The sequence below is a fragment of the Entelurus aequoreus genome, linkage group LG06 (assembly GCF_033978785.1).
Source record: "Entelurus aequoreus isolate RoL-2023_Sb linkage group LG06, RoL_Eaeq_v1.1, whole genome shotgun sequence".
NCBI classification, from domain to species: domain Eukaryota; kingdom Metazoa; phylum Chordata; class Actinopteri; order Syngnathiformes; family Syngnathidae; genus Entelurus; species Entelurus aequoreus.
Window position 1 is genome coordinate 79,740,095 of NC_084736.1, and position 23,989 is coordinate 79,764,083.

Genomic DNA, 23,989 nt, shown 5'->3' on the forward strand with positions numbered 1-23,989 from the left:
ACTATGGACTGGACTCTCACTATTATGTTAGATCCACTATGGACTGGACTCTCACTATTATGTTAGATCCACTATGGACTGGACTCTCACAATATTATGTTAGATCCACTATGGACTGGACTCTCACTATTATGTTAGATCCACTATGGACTGGACTCTCACATTATTATGTTAGATCCACTATGGACTGGACTCTCACAATATTATGTTAGATCCACTATGGACTGGACTCTCACTATTATGTTAGATCCACTATGGACTGGACTCTCACTTTATTATGTTAGATCTACTATGGACTGGACTCTCACTATTATGTTTGATCCATTATGAACTGGACTCTCACACTATTATGTTAGATCCATTATGGACTGGACTCTCACACTATTATGTTAGATCCATTATGGACTGGACTCTCACACTAGTATGTTAGACCAGTGGTTCTTAACCTGGGTTCGATCGAACCCTAGAGGTTTGGTGAGTCGGCCTCAGGGGTTCGGCGGAGGTCAAGACACACCCGACTCATCGTGTAAATAAAAACTTCTCCCTATCGGCGTATTACGGATACGGCAACAGCAGAAGTCAGACTGATTTGCAGGTGTGTAATTTGTTGTGAGTTTATGCACTGTGTTGGTTTTGTTCTTTGAACAAGGTGATGTTCATGCACGTTCATTTTGTGCACCAGTAAAAACAACATGGTAACACTTTAGTATGGGGAACATATTCACCATTAATTAGTTGCTTATTAACATGCAAATTAGTAACATATTGGCTCTTAACTAGTCATTATTAAGTACTTATTAATGCCGTATTCGGCATGGCCTTATTGTAACCCTAACCCTCTAACCCTAACCCTAACCAAATAACTCTAAATTAAGTCTTTGTTACTTATAATATGTTCCTCATACTAAAGTATTACCAAAAACATAAATTTGTCTTGAATTTTAAAAAAAATAAAAATATATTTTTCACTAAAGAAGGTTTCGGTGAATGCGCATATGAAACTGGTGGGGTTCGGTACATCCAAAAAGGTTAAGAACCACAGTGTTAGACCCACTATGGACTGGACTCTCACACTATTATGTTAAATCCATTATGGACTGGATTCTCACACTATTATGTTAGATCCACTATGGACTGGACTCTCACACTATTATGTCAGATTCACTATGGACTGGACTCTCACACAATATGTTAGACTCACTATGGACTGGACTCTCACACTATTATGTTAGATCCACAATGGACTGGACTCTCACACTATTATGTTAGATCCACTATGGACTGGACTCTCACACTATTATGTTAGATCCACTATGGACTGGACTCTCACTATTATGTTAGACTCACTATGGACTGGACTCTCACACTATTATGTTAGATCCACTATGGACTGGACTCTCACACTATTATGTTAGACCCACTATGGACTGGACTCTCACACTATTATGTAAGATCCACTATGGACTGGACTCTCACACTATTATGTTAGATCCACTATGGACTGGACTCTCACTATTATGTTAGACTCACTATGGACTGGACTCTCACACTATTATGTTAGACTCACTATGGACTGGACTCTCACACTATTATGTTAGACTCACTATGGACTGGACTCTCACACTATTATGTTAGATCCACTATGGACTGGACTCTCACACTATTATGTCAGATCCACTATGGACTGGACTCTCACACAATATGTTAGACTCACTATGGACTGGACTCTCACACTATTATGTTAGATCCACAATGGACTGGACTCTCACACTATTATGTTAGATCCACTATGGACTGGACTCTCACACTATTATGTTAGATCCACTATGGACTGGACTCTCACTATTATGTTAGACTCACTATGGACTGGACTCTCACACTATTATGTTAGATCCACTATGGACTGGACTCTCACACTATTATGTTAGACTCACTATGGACTGGACTCTCACACTATTATGTTAGACCCACTATGGACTGGACTCTCACACTATTATGTAAGATCCACTATGGACTGGACTCTCACACTATTATGTTAGATCCACTATGGACTGGACTCTCACTATTATGTTAGACTCACTATGGACTGGACTCTCACACTATTATGTTAGACTCACTATGGACTGGACTCTCACACTATTATGTTAGACTCACTATGGACTGGACTCTCACACTATAATGTTAGATCCACTATGGACTGGACTCTCACACTATTATGTTAGACCCACTATGGACTGGACTCTCACACTAATATGTTAGATCCACTATGGACTGGACTCTCACACTATTAAGTTAGACCGACTACGGACTGGACACACTCACTATGGACTGGACTTTCACACTATTATGTTAGATCCACTATGGACTGGACTCTCACACTATTATGTTAGACTCACTATGGACTGGACTTTCACACTATTATGTTAGACTCACTATGGACTGGACTCTCACACTATTATGTTAGACTCACTATGGACTGGACTTTCACACTATTACGTTAGACTCACTATGGACTGGACTCTCAAACTATTATGTTAGATCCACAATGGACTGGACTCTCACACTATTATGTTAGACCCACTATGGACTGGACTCTCACACTATTATGTTAGATTCACAATGGACTGGACTCTCACACTATTATGTTAGACCCACTATGGACTGGACTCTCACACTATTATGTTAGATCCACTATGGACTGGACTCTCACACTATTATGTCAGATCCACTATGGACTGGACTCTCACACTATTATGTTAGATACACTATGGACTGGACTCTCACTCTATTATGTTAGACTCACTATGGACTGGACTCTCACACTATTATGTTAGACCGACTATGGACTGGACTCACTCACTATGGACTGGACTTTCACACTATTATGTTAGACCCACTATGGACTGGACTCTCACACTATTATGTCAGACCCACTATGGACTGGACTCTCACACTATTATGTTAGACCCACTATGGACTGGACTCTCACACTATTATGTTAGACTCGCTATGGACTGGACTCTCACACTATTATGTTAGATCCACAATGGACTGGACTCTCACACTATTATGTTAGACCCACTATGGACTGGACTCTCACACTATTATGTAAGATCCACTATGGACTGGACTCTCACACTATTATGTTAGATCCACTATGGACTGGACTCTCACAATATTATGTTAGATCCACTATGGACTGGACTCTCACACTATTATGTTAGATCCACTATGGACTGGACTCTCACACAATTATGTTAGACCCACTATGGACTGGACTCTCACACTATTATGTTAGACTCACTATGGACTGGACTCTCACACTATTATGTTAGACTCACTATGGACTGGACTCTCACACTATTAACTCGATCCACTTGACGTCCATTGCACCGGTCGCCCGGGTTAAGGTCCCCACATCTACGGTCCCCTCCAGGGTTTCTCATTGTATCCCATTGGGTTGAGTTTTTTCTTGCCCTGATGTGGGATCCGAGCCGAGGATGTCGTTGTGGCTTGTGCAGCCCTTTGAGACACTTGTGATTTAGGGCTACATAAATAAACTTTGATTGATTGACTGATACAACTATGACCGTTTTATCGGGAAAGTGTGTGATCAAACAGGGAGTGAAACATAGGGGCCCGCTATGTCTGGCGTTGTGCTGACTGATAGAAAGCAAGGAGTGATGGCAAATAGGGAGGGTCAACTCAAGAACGTAGAACTGGGGATGACGCTAGTACTCAATCTCCACTGTCATTTTCACACAGACGTCATTCATTTCAAAAGATTGATGCCACTGCTTTCCAGCCAGTTTTGGCTGAGACTGTTGTCGCCTCCTTTGAGTAGTTTATGTGTCTGCAGTGGCATGACATTGTGTCATCAATGGAGCTGTGGCTTTGATTAAATGACTGCTTGACTCTTGGTCTCATTGGATACAGATTAGGTCATGGAGTTGGCCTCTGAAGAATGGTCAATTTAGTTTCCCGCAAAAAGTACTATGTTGATTTTCTAGTGCTACGTAATGTGACCTAGAAGTGCAAAACATTTCACTAGACTAATTACAAATTTCTACTCTGCTCCGGGGTGGACCGCTAGCCTGTCCATCAGGACTTGACTCTCAGAGTTGATCTGCCGTTTCTTTTCTTCTCTCCTCTTCTCCCCTGTCCCTTGCGAGGGGGAGTTGCATAGGTCCGGTGGCCATGGATGAAGTGCTGGCTGTCCAGAGTCGGGACCCCGGGTGGACCACTAGCCTGTGCATCGGTTGGGGACATCTCTGCGCTGCTGACCCGTCTCCGCTCGGGATGGTTTCCTGTTGGCCCCTCTGTGGACTGGACTCCCGCTGATGTGTTGGATCCACTGTGGACTGGACTTTCACAATGTTATGTCAGACCCACTCGACATCCGTTGCTTTCGGTCTCCCCTAGAGGGGGGGGGGGTGGGGGGGGGGGGGGGTTACCCACATATGCGGTCCTCTCCAAGGTTTCTCATAGTCATTCACCGACGTCCCACTGGGGTGAGTTTTTCCTTGCCCGTATGTGGGCTCTGTACCGAGGATGTCGTTGTGGCTTGTACAGCCCTTTGAGACACTTGTGATTTAGGGCTATATAAATAAACATTGATTGATGATTGATTGATTGATCAGATGGGGACATCTCTACGCTGCTGACCCGTCTCCACTCGGGATGGTTCCTGCTGGCCGCACTATGGACTGGACTTTCGCTGATGTGTTGGACTTTCACAATATTATGTCAGACCCACTCCACATCCATTGCTTTCGGTCTCCCCTAGAGGGGGGGGGGGGGGGGGGGGGGGTTACCCACATATGCGGTCCTCTCCAAGGTTTCTCATAGTCATTCACATTGACGTCCCACTGGGGTGAGTTTTCCTTGCCCGTATGTGGGCTCTGTACCGAGGATGTCGTTGTGGCTTGTGCAGCCCTTTGAGACACTTGTGATTTAGGGCTATATAAATAAACATTGATTGATTGATTGAATTACCTAAACCGGAATATAAAGACACAAATATTTCCGGTTACAAAAACCAAAAAAATCTAACTAAAATTCCGAAAAGAACACATTCAATTAGTCTGTATTTTGGTTTGTGTACCGTATTTTCCGGACTATAAGGCGCACTTATAAAATCATTTTTTTTTGACTGAGCATTTCATGGAAGCTGCTTTTATACCCGATCATGGCACCCACCTGTTCCCAATTAGCCTGTTCACCTGTGGGAACATCCCATAATAATAAGTGTTTGATGAGCGTTCCTCAACTTTCTCAGTCTTTTTTTGCCACTTGTGCCAGCTTTTTTGAAACATGTTGCAGGCATCAAATTCCACATGAGCTAATTTTTGCAAAAAAGTAACAAATTGTGGAAGTCTTGCTCCCCAGGGTTCCTTGGATCACCACAGACAGACGTGACAGCTTCGGTCATGTTTGCACACAATGATTTATTTTGCAATAAATAGTTCTTTATGCTTTTCAGCAAATGTCTGTCACTCTCAGTGAGCACTCAAATGGTTTCTCTGCAGTCTTTCGCTGGTGCTCCGCTGCCAACTCGCCACCCTCAACGACCATCAACCCCCTTCTCCTTCCCGACTGCTGCCTTCAACAGAGCGACAGGTGATCAGACAAACACTCTCAGCTGTGTCATCCACGCACCTGTCGCTAATCTCGAAGCCGGTCCTGGCACATCCCGCCTTGCTGCAGACCCGCAGGCCACGCCCCTCACATAAGTTTCTCAGTTCGAACGTTAAATGATAAATAAACGATAAATGGGCTATACTTGTATAGCGCTTTTCTACCTTCAAGGTACTCAAAGCGCTTTGACAGTATTTCCACATTCACCCATTCACACACACATTCACACACTGATGGAGGGAGCTGCCATGCAAGGCGCTAACCAGCACCCATCAGGGGCAAGGGTGAAGTGTCTTGCCCAAGGACACAACGGACGTGTAAGTATCTTGCCTTTGCAGTCTATTCAATTGAATATAGGTAGATCAGTAGAGATTTCCAATATGGCCGATAAATGCTTTAAAATGCGATATCGGAAATTATCGGTATCGTTTTTTTAATATTTGGTATCGTTTTTTTTTTGTTTTTTTTATTTAAATCAACATAAAAACACAAGATACACTTACAATTAGTGCACCAACCCAAAAAACCTCCCTCCCCCATTTACACTCATTCACACAAAAGGGTTGTTTCTTTCTGTTATTAATATTCTGCTTCCTACATTATATATCAATATATATCAATACAGTCTGCAAGGGATACAGTCCGTAAGCACACATGATTGTGCGTGCTGCTGCTCCACTAATAGTACTAACCTTTAACAGTTAATTTTACGCATTTTCATTTATTACCAGTTTCTATGTAACTGTTTTTATATTGTTTTACTTTATTTTTTATTCAAGAAAATGTTTTTAATTTTTTTATCTTATTTTATTGTATTATTTTAAAAGGACCTTATCTTCACCATACCTGGTTGTCCAAATTAGGCATAATAATGTGTTAATTCCACGACTGTATATATCGGTATCGGTTGATATCGGTATCGGTAATTAATAGAGATGTCTGATAATATTGGCCTGCCGATATTATTGGCCGATAAATGCTTTAAAATGTGATATCGGAAATGATCGTTATCATTTTTTAAATATTTGGTATCGTTTTTTTTTTTTTTTTTTTTTTAATTAAATCAACATAAAAAACACAAGATACACTTAAAATTAGTGCACCAACCCAAAAAACCTCCCTCCCCCATTTACACTCATTCACACAAAAGGGTTGTTTCTTTCTGTTATTAATATTCTGGTTCCTACATTATATATAAATAAATATCAATACAGTCTGCAAGGGATACAGTCCGTAAGCACACATGATTGTGCGTGCTGCTGGTCCACTAATAATACTAACCTTTAACAGTTAATTTTACGCATTTTCATTAATTACCAGTTTCTATGTAACTGTTTTTATATTGTTTTACTTTCTTTTTTATTCAAGAAAACGTTTTTAATTGATTTATCTTATTTTATTTTATAAATTTAAAAAAAAGGACCTTATCTTCACCATACCTGGTTGTCCAAATTAGGCATAATAATGTGTTAATTCTACAACTGTATATATCGGTATCGGTTGATATCGGTATCGGTAATTAATAGAGATGTCCGATAATATTGGCCTGCCGATATTATCGGCCGATAAATGCTTTAAAATGTGATATCGGAAATTATCGCTATCGTTTTTTAAATTTTTATTTTTATTTTTTTTATTAAATCAACATTAAAAACACAAGATACACTTACAATTAGTGCACCAACACAAAAAACCTCCCTCCCCCATTTACACTCATTCACACAAAAGGGTTGTTTCTTTCTGTTATTAATATTCTGCTTCCTACATTATACATCAATATATATCAATACAGTCTGCAAGGGATACAGTCCGTAAGCACACATGTTAGTACTAATAGTACTAACCTTTAACGGTTAATTTTACGCATTTTCATTAATTACCAGTTTCTATGTAACTGTTATTATATTGTTTTACTTTCTGTTTTATTTAAGAAAATGTTTTTAATTTATTTATGTTATTTTAATTTTATCATTTTAAAAGGACCTTTTCTTCACCATACCTGGTTGTCCAAATTAGGCATAATAATGTATTAATTGCACGACTGTATATATCGGTATCGGTTGATATCGGTATCAGTAATTAAAGAGTTGGACAATATCGGTATATCGGATATCGGCAAAAAAGCCATTATCGGCCATCCCTATTGATAAGGATTAGCAAATCATTGTATTCTGCTTTTATTTATTTATTCACCGGTTTTGGGGTTTGTACATTTAAAATGCAATTTTCTTTGTCCCGTCTCCCGCATGATGAAAAATACATCCTCGGGAGCTGTTATTAATTTTAAATGTCAACATTGCTCGACGACAAAAAGACAACACACCCCATGCGGCGGCGGGGTTGATTCTCAGTCACACTGCAGGTACTTTGTTTACCCGTAATATCTTCAAAAAATGCATATTTTTGTCGAACATGACTGCTTAATTGACCGGAACGGCGTTGATCAAATTGACCCACGGTGAAATGGAGGCAGTAGCCAAGGAGAGTGGGGACGAAGGAGAGGATGGGAAAAGAGGAGGGAGACAGTGAACTATTATACATTTTTCATTAGGTTTCAGGCACTAAGCTACATCAAAGCCTCTCAGAGATAAAGGGGAGGGAGCGAGGCAGAGGGAAGTAGACACAGGATGTTCTAATTAACTTCCCCTTCCCCCTCATTTTCTCCCCTATCACACACTACGTTGTTGTGCATACTACAAACGTGCGGTATACCTATACGGCAAAGCCTTGTAAATTCACCATCATGCCTAATCCACAAAGATAAAACTCCAAAAGTTTGCGGTTGCAGCTCCTAGAAAGGCGATCAAACCATGTAGAGGCTAAGGGAGGGCTGGGATGTCATGAAAGGAATACCAGCTCTGAAGTATTGATTGTGCATGGCCTATAGGCTAGCAGCAAGGGAGGAATGGATTAAACCAAAAAAAAAAACAGCCTTCTCCACCCACTGATGTCTCATGATGCTTTTCAGTCACGTGGGAAAGACGAGACTATCCACCACGCTCTGCGGTGCTTTTTTTGTGAACTTCTGAATCTCGCAATTTGGCCATGGAGACCAGCTGCTGGGTCTCTGCCACACCAGAGTCCGTTCGGAGAGACCGGAGGAGATGCGGATGAAGAAGCATTTAAGTCCCATCTTAAAGGCCCTACTGAAATGAAATGTTTTTATTTAAACGGGGATAGCAGATCCATTCTGTGTCATACTTGATCATTTCGCGGTATTGCCATATTTTTGCTGAAAGGATTTAGTATAGAACAGGGGTCGGCAACCCGCGGCTCCGTCCTTGACCACTCTGATGCGGCTCAGCTACATACATGCCGACCCCCCCGATTTTCCCAGGAGATTTATGGATCTCAGTGTCTCATAGATTACTCCCAGGGAAAAAAATAATCCTATTTACACTCTAATTACTAAATAAAGGACGTGCCCTAATTGCACTGCAGTAATTGTCCTCTATAGCATTTACATACAGCACCAGTCCAGCCACATGTTGCATGTTGTTATTACTTGCACACACAGGAGACAGCAAAGCATACTTACTCATCAGCCACACAGCTTACACTGACGGTAGCCGTATCAAACAACTTTAACATTGTTACGTTACAAATATGCGCCACACTGTGAACCCACACCAAAAAAGAATGAAAAACACATTTCTGGAGAACATCCCACCGTAACACAACATAAACACAACACAACCATTACCCAGAATCCCATGCAGCCCTAACTCTTCCGGTCTACATTATACACCCCCGCTACCACCAAATCCCCCCCACACATCAACCCCCCCCCCCACCCCCCCCATCTCCGTGCGTTGGTTGAGCGGAAGAGTTAGGGCTGCATGGGATTCTGGGTATTGGTACCGTCAGTGTAAGATGTGTGGCTGCTGAGTTAGTACGCCTTGCTGTCACTTACGTGAACAAGCTGAAACTGCGTTCTACGTGTGGTCGAGCAGGTACACTGTTAGGGCAGACTGTAGAGGGCGCCAAAAGCAGTGTCATCACGCTCTGATATTCGGGAGTGTCCCGGGAAAAATGAGAGGGTTGGCAAGTATGACGCTATCAAGTGCCATTCATTCAAAACTCGTGGGCTGCACTAACATCAAATTTCCACACTAAAGTGCGTGCCGGTGCGTGTGTCGGAGACCCCTGGGTAACATAGCACAAAGCATTTAAGCTCTGTATGCGGTGTTTTTCATTTTAAATTTAAATTTTTTTTTTGTGGCTCCCATTACTTTCTTTGATTTGTGAAACTTGCCAAAATGGCTCTTTGAGGGGTAAAGGTTGCCGACCCCTGGTATAGAACAACGACAATAAAGTTTGCAACTTTTGGTCTCTGATAAAAAAAAAAGCCTTGCCTATACCGGAAGTAGCGTGACGACACCGGAGGAAGGGCTGCTCACATTTCCCTATTGTTTACACCAGCAGCGAGAGAGATTCGGACCGAGAAAGCGACGATTACCCCATTAATTTGAGCTTGGTTGCTTTGTTGGGTCTGCTCCTGTCTCTTGCCATACTCCCCCCCCCACCCCAGCAGACAATGGCGTGCAACACCACAGAGGCCACCACCAGTGTATATGTTTTTTGTTGTTGTTGTTTTATTCTTGTAGCTGTATGTAGCAGTGGCTGGTTGCATCAGCTCTGCTCTTTTAATGTCCTTTGTGTCACGGCCAGGGCGCATTGGAGCGCCCTCATCTTTGCGCCCTGACGAGGCGCTCTCTCTCCACGTCTGCAGACAATCTGCAATGTTGCACCTGCCCGTGATGAAAGAGCTGCCTTCATAAGCCTGCTCAACATGCCATCCCGGGCCGGAATATAAATCTTCTGTTGGCGTACAGTAAGCGATCATCGGATCTTTATGCTCGCTCTCTCTCTCTCTCCGTGTTCCCCTCCGTATTTCATTGTTCTTCCTTGTCCTTCCAGCGTCTGCCCTTGTTCCACGTGTCGAGCTGTGCGTCTCGACATTCCTTGTTTCTCCCCCTGCTTTCCGGACTCGCTCTTGGATTTCGACCTCCCGCTTGGACTCGGACACTTCTCTTTCGCCCCGGATCATCTGCCTGCCCAACGGACTGTCTTCCTGCCTGGTCCCTCCTCTTGCCCAACACAACACTAGGTAACACACACCTCAGCTAACTACCCATATAGCCTCACACCACATACACTTTTGGATCTAGTTCACACTCCATTTCCTTAGATTATATTATTATCGTTTGATTATTATATATATGGTCTATATATATACTCAATCTCAGAGCTACATACCACCCCCTGGTGTCTGTTGCCGTCATCTCCCTCAGCAACCATAACACTTTGTGTTCTTTGATGTTTCTCACTTACACACGTTTATATGTGCTATGGCTATGAGTTTTTTTCCCCCTTGGCCTCAGTCTGGACGTCCGCTCCAGGGATCCAGGCTTAGACTGAGTATATGTATGTATGTATGTATATATATATATATATATATATATATATATATATGTATATATATGTATATATATATATATATATATATATATATATATATATATATATATATATATATATATATACATATATATATATATATATATATATATATATATATATATATATATATATATATATATATATATATATATATATATATATATATATATATATATATATATATATATATATATATATATATATATATATGTATATATATATATATATATATATATATATATATATATATATATATATATATATATATATATATATATATATATATATATATATATATATATATATATATATATATATAATTTTTTTCCCCTAATCTTTTTTGTAAGGGGTGCCGGAAATTAGCAGACCCGTCAGTGATCTTGTTCTGTCTCCCTGTAATGTTTGTCTGCTCTTGAATGGGATTGTGCTAAAAAATCGTAATTTCCCCTCGGGGATTATTAAAGTATTTCTGATTTTGATTCTCCACGTCGCTGGGAAAATGCTTAAAAAGTCTATCAAAACAATGACGGCATCAACACCCCCTCGCACACACACACACACACACACACACACACACACACACACACACACACACACACACACACACACACACACACACACACACACACACACACACACACACACACACACACACACACACACACACACACACACCCACACACACACACACACACACTTCCTGTCTTCCCTCGATGACGTGCATTCCCGCTCGGCGTGAGTCAACAGGAAGTTCAATGGACTCTTTTCATAGGACAAATTACCACTTTTCATTGACAAACGTGGCAATTAGCCTCCTGCAGAATCCGGTGTAATAAATGAATGAAATGAAGGGCATTGAGCTTGTCTGAATAATCCAAGCAGTGAATAGATTCAAGGGGAAACATGCTTCTTTGATACGGTGGCATGGTGAGGAAAGAAAATGGAATTGGTTCAGTTGGTTCAGTTTCTTTGAGCTTCAGCATTACGTAGGCTCCGTCTGCATGGTCATGTTTTTAGTTTGGAACTAGCGATGTCGGGGCGGTTGTTTGCCTTTTGTAACTGATCGGACCTCGGCTAAGGAGCTGCCGAGCCAAAGGCCATCTTTACTGCGGCTGTTTCCCAGTGTTTACCTCAGGGGTGTCAAACTCACTTCAGCTCAGGGGCAACATGGAGGGAAAAGCTATTCCCAAGTGGGCCAGACTGGTAAAATCATGGCTTAATAACTTAAAAATAAAGACAACTTCAGATTGTTTTCCAAATATATCGTATTTTCTGGACCATAGGGCGCACCGGTATATAAGGCGCACTGCCGATGAGCGGGTATATTCAGGTATTTTTTCATACAAAAGGCGCACCAGTTTATAAGGCGCATTAAAGGGGTCATATTATGATTTTTTTTTCAAATTTAAAAGACTTCCTGTTACGATCGGGTCGCATGATGATGCGGGGTATGTTCTCCCAGGATGCAAAGGACGAATCCGGACAGGACTTGCAGGTAACCTATAAATTATGGGGTTCCCCAGGGATCCATCTTGGGGCCTCTCCTTTTCATCCTATATATAAATGATTTTGTAAACTCCTCCGAAACTTTTCATAAAATAATTTTTGCTGATGATACAAATTTGTTTACCTCACACAGGAGCCTCCACGATCTACAAGTAACTGTCAATTCAGAGCTTGTGAAAGTGGATTCCTGGTTCAAATGCAATAAGCTCTCACTTAATGTTAATAAAACAAATTGTATTTTATTTCATTCTAATAAAAACCGGACAAATACTGAGCACTGCCATGTTAACATCAATGGGCAGGAAATACAGAGAGTGTATTCCACAAAATTCCTGGGGGTCATCATTGACGAATATCTCAATTTCAAATGTCACATTAGCCATCTGTTAAACAAATTATCTAAATATGTTGGCCTGTTCTTTCACCTTCGTCATTATCTTCCTCTGTATGCTCTACTTACCCTATATAAAACTCTTTCTGAACCACATCTAAACTACTGTAATGTCATCTGGTGTAACACCTTCCCTACCTACCTTCACAAATTAGAATCCATGCAAAAGAAAATCATACGGGCCCTATCATGGTCCAAGTTTAATGCCCCCACTCGACATCTATTTCATAATTAGCATCTTTTAAGACTGACAGAGTTCAATATTTATCAAACTGCTTGTTTAACCTAACAAGTCATCCACAGGCTGAATCTTAGGCTCCGTAGCTTGGTTCCTATCTACCATCCCCAGCATGCCCACAACACTCGTAACTTAGATCTGATATCAGGTAAACATTGTCTACTGGCTTGTACCGATCGAAGTGTTGTATGCAGGGGACCTAAGATTTGGAACCGGCTTAATGAGAGCCTCAAGATGCTGTGTCCATTCTCCAACTTCAAAAAGAAACTGAAAACTTACCTATTAACCACCTATCTCTAATGCAGGGGTCACCAACGTGGTGCCCGCGGGCACCAGGTAGCCCGTAAGGACCAGATGAGTAGCCCGCTGGCCTGTTCTAAAAATAGCTCAAATAGCAGCACTTACCAGTGAGCTGCCTCTATTTTTTAAATTGTATTTATTTACTAGCAAGCTGGTCTCGCTTTGCCCGACATTTTTAATTCTAAGAGAGACAAAACTCAAATAGAATTTGAAAATCCAAGAAAATATTTTAAAGACTTGGTCTTCTTTTGTTTAAATAAATTCATTATTTTTTTACTTTGCTTCTTATAACTTTCATAAAGAAAATTTTAGAGAAAAAATACAACCTTAAAAATGATTTTATGATTTTTAAACACATATACCTTTTTACCTTTTAAATTCCTTCCTCTTCTTTCCTGACAATTTAAACCAATGTTCAAGTAAATTTATTTTTTATTGTAAAGAATAATAAATACATTTTAATATAATTCTTCATTTTAGCTTCTGTCTTTTTGACGAAGAATATTTGTGAAATATTTCTTCAAACTTATTATGATTAAAATTCAAAAAAAAATATTCTGGCAAATCTAGAAAATCTGTAGAATCAAATTTAAATCTTATTTCAAAGTGTTTTGAATTTATTTTAAAAATGTTGTCCTGGAAAATCTAGAAGAAATAATGATTTGTCTTTGTTAGAAATATAGCTTGGTCCAATTTGTTATATATTCTAACAAAGTGTAGATTGGATTTTAACCTATTTAAAACATGTCATCAAAATTCTAAAATTAATCTTAATCAGGAAAAATTACTAATGATGTTTCATAAATTATTTTTTTTAATTTTTAAAAAAAGATTCGAATTAGCTAGTTTTTCTCTTCTTCTTTTCGGTTGAATTTTGAATTTTAAAGAGTCGAAATTGAAGATAAACTATGTTTCAAAATGTAATTGTCATTTTTTTGTGTTTTCTCCTCTTTTAAACCGTTCAATTAAGTGTAAATATCATTAATTATTAATAATAACATAGAGTTAAAGGTAAATTGAGCAAATTGGCTATTTCTGGCAATTTATTGAAGTGTGTATCAAACTGGTAGCCCTTCGCATTAATCACTACCCAAGAAGTAGCTCTTGCTTTCAAAAAGGTTGGTGACCCCTGCTCTAATGCCTCATGTGGGGTTGACTACTGTTGGGTTTTGCATGGTCGAATGAATGTATGTGTGTATGTGTATGCGTGCTTTAGTATTATTATCTTGTGTTTATCATATAGTGTTGTTGTTTTTTTTGTTTGTTGTTGTTGTTGTTGTTGTGCTTGCTACCATTTTTCATTATTCCATGTATATACTGTCCTCTGGACCCCCTGTCAAAAGCTTCTTCTAGCTTATTTGGGGGACCTTTTCACTTACCAATATCTTTAAATGATATTCACTACTATTGTGATTGTTTCATGGTATTGTGAATAAACTCGAAACTTGTAAGGACTTGATTTAATAGTAAAACAACACAAAACAGGTACAAAACAGAAAACAAACCGACTGGATGAGGTGCCGAGCGCACCGGAAGCTAGGGCTACAACTTAGCACCAACTAAGATCACTAGCAGGGGCTAGGAGACAAGCAAAAACTCACGTAACAGTAGCGTGATGCAATTAAAGAAGCCAGACCGACTGACTAGAAAAGGCAGGCTTAAATAATGTCTGTGATTGCAAACAGGTGCGCATCCGGAACACGAGCGGCAGGTGAAAATAACAGGTAGCTATGGAAACCAACTCAGAGGTGCACAAACAGGAATTAAAGTAGTCCAAAACTAACAGAAAAACCCAAGTGACTCGAAAAACCCAAACAGAACATGATCCGGGCAGCGGATCACAACACTTCCTTGTGGTCTACATAAAATGTAATGGTGGTTCTTTGGTCAAAATGTTGCATAGATGATGTTTTACTCATCATCTTCAAGCCGCTTTCTGACAGTCGCTTCCGGATGCGCCGTTTTGTGGGCGGTCTTATTTACGTGGCTCACCTTGGACAGCGTCTTCTCCCCGTCGTCTTTGTTGTAGCGGTGTAGCGTGCAAGGACGGGAGTGGAAGAAGTGTCAAAAGATGGAGCTAACTGATGGAGCTAACACAAAACTTTCTATTTTATTTATGTTAAAATAGACAATAGACATTATTTTTGTACAATGCACATTACATGTTATACTTTTGCTATGTATTTTTTATGTTTATATTTTTAGTCTTAGAAACTTTAATAAAGGAAAAAGTGTAAAGGAGTAAAACTAAAGAATGGAAAAAAATTAAAAAGAAGGAACATCAATGTGGAGGACTCTTTCCTCCGGGTTCCTCGGACCACCAATGACGGACATGGCAGTTTTGAGATTTTGTTTAATTTTGCAATAAACTCTTCTTTTCTTGCCCTTCTGCTTTTCAGCACTCGCCTCTGGTGACAGCCGCGCTCTTTGGGTTGCTTTTCAGCCTTCCGCGAATCCGTCTCCGTCTCGCTCTCTCTTTCGCTCGTGCTCGGGTTCGTTCTCTGGTTCTCTCTCTCCCATCAGCTCCAACTTCTCCCACCCCGTCCTTCTCGGCTGCTGCCCTTTTACAGAGTGACAGGTGATTAGCCAACTGCGCCCAGGTAGGCCATCTACGCACCTGTCGCCGATCTCGGAGCCGGCCCCGGCACACCCCGCCTCGCTGCAGTGCTGCAGGCCACGCCTCCTCACAATCAATTTTCCAAAAACCTTCTGAAGCTTCTGTTTCGCCATGCTTTAAACTAACTGTACACGCTGGAAACTAATAGTGAGGGCAGAATAATACCGTATTTTCCGGACCATAGGACGCACCGGGTTTTAAGGCTCACTGCCGATGAATGTTCTATTTTTTTAATCTTTTTTCATTATTATTATTATTATAAAGCGCATTAAAGGAGTCTTATTATTATTGTTTTTTTTCTAAATGTAAAATACTTCCTTGTGGTCTACATAACATGTAATGGTGGTTCTTTGGTCAAAATATTGCATGGATGATGTTTTACACATCATCTTCAAGCCGCCTTCTGATGTGCCGTTTTGTGGGCGCTCTTATTTACGTGGCTCACCTTCGACAGCGTCTTCTCCCCGTCATCTTTGTTGTAGCGGTGTAGCGTGCAAGGACGGGTGTGGAAGAAGTGTCAAAAGATGGTGCTAACTGTTCTAATGACATTCAGACTTTACTTCAATCATCCGGAAACAACAACACCGCAAATGTGTCCCGTGAAAAACCGTCCGACTGGAACTCTCTAATAACTAAAGTTCCTTGGGTGAATAATGTAAACTCACTACACCTGTATGTTTTAGCGCTTTCATGGCGAGTTTACTGACAAATATATGCAAGAACTTTACACTACTTTATATTAGAAATGGCAATAGCGAAGGATGAAGGTCCCATAACAAGAAGATAGAGGAAAAGAAGAAGCTTATCGACTACGGTGTCCGCACGGACTACAAAGGCGGACTCGCGCAATTTTTCAGGATTTATGCAGATCCCAAATAAAGATCAGCAGGTACCAGAAGGTAAGAAAAGTTGCTTTTGCATAATATTGCGAAAAAAAACACTACAAAATATGTCTTACCTTATACACACACCATAATAATACTTGTATGTTTAATTCGCCAACAACACTACAAGTGGTGCGGCTTCATAGCTTACCAAAGCCGTACTAAAACATTTTGATAGATTTATGAGCGCCGTGTGTAATGTTCCATATTTTCAATGGAACATATAAAATGTTGGCGTTGTTTACTTGAGACATATTGCCATCATAGTGCAGCCTACACGTATCTCTTATGTTTGACTGCCATCTACTGGTCGCACTTCGAGGTGGGTAAGCTCAACCAAACGTATTCCTTACATTCGGCGCACCGGATTATAAGGCTCACTGTCGAGTTTTGAGAAGAAAAAAACAGATTTTAAGTATGTCTTATAGCCCGGAAAATACGGTAAATTTCTTTGACAGTGCAGTGTGAAAGCTGATGTGTTTACTTAGCAATTAAAGGCCTACTGAAAGCCACTACTACCGACCACGCAGTCTGATAGTTTATATATCAATGATGAAATCTTAACATTGCAACACATGCCAATACGGCCGGGTTAACTTATAAAGTGACATTTTAAATTTCCCGCTAAACTTCCGGTTGAAAACGTCTATGTATGATGACGTATGCGCGTGACGTCACGACGGCAACAGAAGTATTCGTACCCAATGTGTCACCATACAAACTGCTCTGTTTTCATCGAACAATTCCACAGTATTCTGGACATCTGTGTTGGTGAATCTTTTGCAATTTGTTTAATGAACAATGGAGATTGCAAAGAAGAAAGTTGTAGATGGGATCGGTGTATTAGCGGCTGGCTGTAGCAACACAACCAGGAGTACTTACTTGGATAGCAGACGTGCTAACCGATGCTAGCCGCCAACCGCATCTGTGATCGGGTGAAGTCCTTCGTCGCGCCGTCGATCGCTGGAACGCAGGTGAGCACGGGTGTTGATGAGCAGATGAGGGCTGGCTGGCGTAGGTGGAGCGCTAATGTTTTTATCATAGCTCTGTGAGGTCCGGTTGCTAAGTTGCTAAGTTAGCTTCAGCGTCGTTAGCAACAGCATTGTTAAGCTTTGCCAGGCTGAGAATTATTAACCGTGTAGTTACATGTCCATGGTTTAATAGTATTCTTGATCTTCTGTCTATCCTTCCAGTCAGGGATTTATTTATTTTGTTTCTATCTGCAGTTAAGCCCGATGCTATCACGTTAGCTCAGTAGCTAAAGAGCTTCGCCGATGTATTGTCGTGAAGATAAAAGCCACTGTGAATGTCCATTTCGCGTTCTCGACTCTCATTTTCAAGAGGATATAGTTTCCGAGGTGGTTCAAAATACAAATCCGTGATCCACAATAGAAAAAGGAGAGTGTGTGGAATCCAATGAGCCCTTGTACCTAAGTTAAGGTCAGAGCGAAAAAAGATACATCCTGCACTGCCTCTCTAGTTCTTCACTCTCACGTTCCTCATCCACAAATCTTTCATCCTCGCTCAAATTAATGGGGTAATCGTCGCTTTCTCGGTCCGAATCTCTCTCGCTCCATTGTAAACAATGGGGAATTTTGAGGAATCCTTCCTCCTGTGACATCACGCTACTTCCGGTACAGGCAAGGCTTTTTTTTTATCAGCGACCAAAAGTTTCGAACTTTATCGTCGTTGTTCTATACTCTATCTGGACGTTGACTATTTATTGATCCAACACGTGTGCTGAAAAGAACATTGTGTGGACAACGGCCTTGTGAGAGACTATGTTGACGTTGGTTAGCTTGTCAATTTGTACTTATGACAAATGCCTAAAGGTACACTGCAAAAAGTCAGTGTTCAAAAACAAGAAAAAAAAAAAAAAAAAGAGGGGTATTTTATTTGAACTAAGCACAATTATCTACCAATAGAACAAGAAAAATTGGCTTGTCAAGACTTTCCAAAACAAGTAAAATTAGCTAACCTCAATGAACCTCAAAAATACCTTAAAATAAGTATATACTCACTAAAAACAAGTGCACTTTTCTTGGTAGAAAGTAAAACTACCAATGATTGTCACACACATTTGAAATTTGTCCTCTGCATTTGACCCATCCCCTTGTTCAACCCCTGGGAGGTGAGGGGAGCAGTGAGCAGCAGCGGTGGCCGCGCCCGGGAATCATTTTTGGTGATTTAACCCCCAATTCCAACCCTTGATGCTGAGTGCCAAGCAGGGAGGCAATGGGTCTCATTTTTATAGTCTTTGGTATGAGTCGGCCGGGGTTTGAACTCACAACCTACCGATCTCAGGGCGGACACTCTAATAATAATAATGATAATAATATATTTTATTTGTAAAAAAGCTCTTTACATTGAGTAAACAACCTCAAAGTGCTACATTGTATTAAAAAAATTTAATAAAAAGATAATAAAAAATAAATACAAATACAAACTAGAACAGCCAAATAGCTAGAACTAGTATGCATATATCTAAAAAAAAAAAAAAAGGCTTTTTTTTAAAAAAAGAAGGGTTTTTAAGCCTTTTTTAAAAGCATCCACAGTCTGTGGTACCCTCAGGTGGTCAGGGACTGAAAAGGAGCTCTTTTTGCTCAATATGTTGAAAAATATTCTTAAATTCAGTTGATATTCTAGTTTCAAGCATGTTTTACTCAATATAGGTCATCAAATCTCAGCAACAAGCTGTAATATCTTACTGAGATCATTTAGGACCAAAACCCTTAAAACAAGTAAAACACTCTAACATAAAATCTGCTAAGTGAGAAGAATTATCTTACCAGACAGAAAATAAAGCAAATATCAGCCTTATTTGAGATATTTAATCTTACTTAGATTGCAGTTTTTGCAGTGTAAAGCCCTGAAGAGAAACAAAACAAACAATAGTTCAAAGCTATTACAGGTAAAAAAAACATCCTTTGCTTGCAATTGTATTTGTTCAAGTATGGGATTCTTTTGGTACATTTGCATAAAATACACACGGTCATGCAGAGATGAGAGAAAGAATGCATGAATATATTTTGCACTTTAATCTTCAATACTTAGATGCAATTTAGAGTCTTAACAAGCTGTGGATAAGTCATTAGCAACGGTAATAAGAGAACACATTACATGACAGTGAGAGGGGTGGTTTGTTTTCTCGGTAAACATTAATTGGTAATTTGACCTTGGGTGCAGTGAAAATATTATTTCTAGCTTCTACCATGATTCCTAATTAGTCCTTTTTGTCACTTTCCAACAAGACTGGAAGGATAATTAATAATTTGAGTTGTCTTGTCAGACAATCCTGATGATCCCTATTATCGTGTTTCATCTTTAACCAGCGGTGTAACGTTCATATTGTTGTTACTCAGCCAGCGTTTGTGGGTCTGATGGACCCCTTGCATTTTGTGGCTTTTAATGCCTCACAATCAAACACTTTTATTTAAAAATACTGAACAGATGTTTACCTTATCCCGATAAAAATCTGTTCAGTATTTCAACATAAAAGTGTTTGATTGTGAGGCATTAAAAGCCATACAATGCAAGGGGTCCATCAGACCCACAAACGCTGGCTGAGTAACAACAATATGAACGTCGCATGGAACATTTCCCTGCCAGTTTCTGCATCCCACAGGGATTCTTCTTTTGTGTTTCTGCACCTGCGGTTCCCACACAAGGTTGCGACATTGTTTGTCAACTGTCAGGTTCAAACACTGATGACATCTATTAAGCAGACAAGAAGTAAGGAATCATGCAGAGACAAGAGTTCAATTTAGCTCATGAGGAGAACGCATGGAGCTGCACACTTAGTCACAGTCTCGCCCTACGCTCTAAGGTTCAGCTCCTGCGTCCCTCTTTTTATTCAGAGTTCCATAGTCTACATCACTGAGGCCGCCTCTATAAGGAGTGGTCACATATATCATGCAAAGCAGGTCCAGGACGCACAGTACGTGACGGAATGTGCTGGGGGCCTTGTGATTCCGCCTTGTCCCCGCTTCGTCTGCGTGTTGTCATCTTTTCTTCGTTGAGGTCCTTGAAGTCTCTGCTTCGTCTGCGTGCTGTCATCTTATCTTCGTTGAGGTCCTTGAAGTCCTTGGCTGTTAGCGGACTAAAACAAAGATAACATCTGTGGGTGAGGCCACCCCTCAGACAAGACGTTTTTGTCTTTGCACAGATAAGAAAAGTCTAACTTGAGCACAATAGCTAATAACTAAAGCAACAGACTTTTAGCATACTAAAGTTAGTGTGATAATATACAATACCGTTCAAAAGTTTGGGGTCACCCAAACAATTTTGTGGATTAGCCTTCATTTCTAAGAACAAGAATAGACTGTCAAGTTCCAGATGAAGGTTGTCTTTTTCGGGCCATTTTGAGCGTTTAATTGACCCCACAAATGTGATGCTCCAGAAACTCAATCTGCTCAAAGGAAGGTCAGTTTTGTAGCTTCTGTAACGAGCTAAACTGTTTTCAGATGTGTGAACATGATTGCACAAGGGTTTTCTAATCATCAATTAGCCTTCTGAGCCAATGAGCAAACACATTGTACCATTAGAACACTGGAGTGATAGTTGCTGGAAATGGGCCTCTGTACACCTATGTAGATATTGCACCAAAAACCAGACATTTGCAGCTAGAATAGTCATTTACCACATTAGCAATGTATAGAGTGTATTTCTTTAAAGTTAAGACTAGTTTAAAGTTATCTTCAATGAAAAGTACAGTGCTTTTCCTTCAAAAATAAGGACATTTCAATGTGACCCCAAACTTTTAAACGGTAGTGTATACATAATTATTCTAACATCAACACTGTCTGCTCTCATTTTCTCGCACATTTGACCCTCTGATGTTCTGTGTACCTACACTCTGTCCTCCTCCTGTTTAGGCCTGCTGTGTGTGTGTTTGTGGGTGGTACACAGAACATCAATTTCCACACTTCTATTAGCCCCGGGTCCAGTGGGCCCGGACATCTTATATGTAATATAAATGTGTAGGGGGGGTGTATGGTGTGTGGTCATTAAATATGTATTCGGATACATTTTCTTCACAGAAAATGAGCCAAAGGCAGTGAGTCTCAGTTTGAAAAATGTATTAGTTGTATCATTTTTCATTTAATAAAAAATGAAAACGGGTCCCACAGACCCGAACACCACACAAGCGCCTGAATCTGGGCAAGCTAATACAGATTTATCTTGTTTTACAATGCTGCTAAATTAAAAAAAAAAAAAAAATTGTCCCTGCATGTCCGCCGACCAGCTGTGTACTTGGTAGTTCCAAACATATAAATGATGTAAAAATACCATAAAACTAGATGTAAAAACACTGTTGTCTTTAAAGAGACCATAACACTAAAGACACGGTGCAGTTACGGATAGGTGGTTAAATATGCTGCCTGTAAAAAATATGCCTGACTACGTACAATTGCCATTTTGTATCGGAAAAGTTATAATGACATTGCTTTGTCAGGCTTTTACAGCAACCACTTATTTGTAAGGTCTTGTTTCTGTCATAAATATATACAGTTTATACAAAACCCAAAACCAGTGAAGTTGGCACGTTGTGTAAATGGTAAATAAAAACTGAATACAATGATTTGCAGTCTCCGTTGTAGTATTTGGCGCTTCATATTGTGCCACACATTTTCAATGGGAGACGGGTCTGGACTACAGGCAGGCCAGTCTAGTCTTTTACTACGAAGCCACACTGTTGTAACACGTGCAGAAGGTGGCTTGGCATTGTCTTGCAGAAATGTCGCTTTTTGGTGCGTGGTGAAGGCGTGGGGCGGGGAAGGGTGTGTGTGTGTATGTGCCCATTGTCTTGGGTGTGATGAAGTAATATTCATAGACTTGGGCCGTTCTGCATGCAAGCAAAAGTTTGACCCCAAGTGTCGTAGAGGGAGGGAGTTTTAAAGCGTCCATCATTGAGGTGTCCTCGGGGGTGTTTTCAGAACAGCCCGTTCCTGTTGTTCACAGCGTCAAGGCCATTCGAGGGAGTCAAATCGTAGATTAGGATGTTTGTTTTCCGCGAGCAGACAATACAATGACTTGTCTGTTCTATTCGTCCATGCTGGCTGCTCTCATATTACATTTTTCCTTTTCAAGCTTCTCCATGATGTGATCCATCTTGCAATTCAGTTCAGAAATCGCCACAGTCTGTGATCCCGCAGCCCGGCCCAAACCTTCCATTGCGACGAACAGCCTTTGGGCTCCTTGAGTGGCTGCCGTCGTCTTACGAATTTGACGATACACCAGAGCAATGCCCAGCCCAATCAGCAGGTGCCCCGCGATCACGGTTCCAAATAGGAAGATGTCTTCCACGTCCTCGATGGAAAGGACTGAGAGGCACATGATTCTCCATTTATCCCAGGAATCTCTCATGTACCCCGCAGCAATGGTTCCATCAGGGCAGCTAGGCTCCCCCGAACCTCTTTTCCTCGTTGAAAAGATTTTGTCAGTTGAGTCGAGAGTCCAGCTGATCATTTCTATGTCTGATGTTTAGATTTGGAGGACAGCGCAAAGAAAGAGGCTTCAAAAAAGTTCAGACAAGACAAAACGAAGAGAGCAAGCTGGGAGAAGAAGGGAGCTGAAAAAAAGGTGACCACCCTCACCAGAGGCAAGACAGAAAAAGTACATGTACATTACATTACATTTAAATGTTCAGTATCAACCTCCAAATCGAATAATAATAATTTACATAAAATCAAGCACTCTCTGCTTATTGTAATAAAAAATTCAATGGGTTTTCTTTGCCAGAAATCCCCATAATGCTTACCATTTCAATCCAAGGCGAAGAAAAATAATACACAGTAACCTTTTTCCAATTCCAGTGCGATGGGTATTGTAGTTGTATCCCACACACTGTCTTGCTTCCATGCAAATACAATGCAGCCTTTGACGAGGACCTGTACTTTTCAAGATGGCTCTCAGATGAGCCCATTTTCCCCTTGTTACCGCCAGTGCCATTC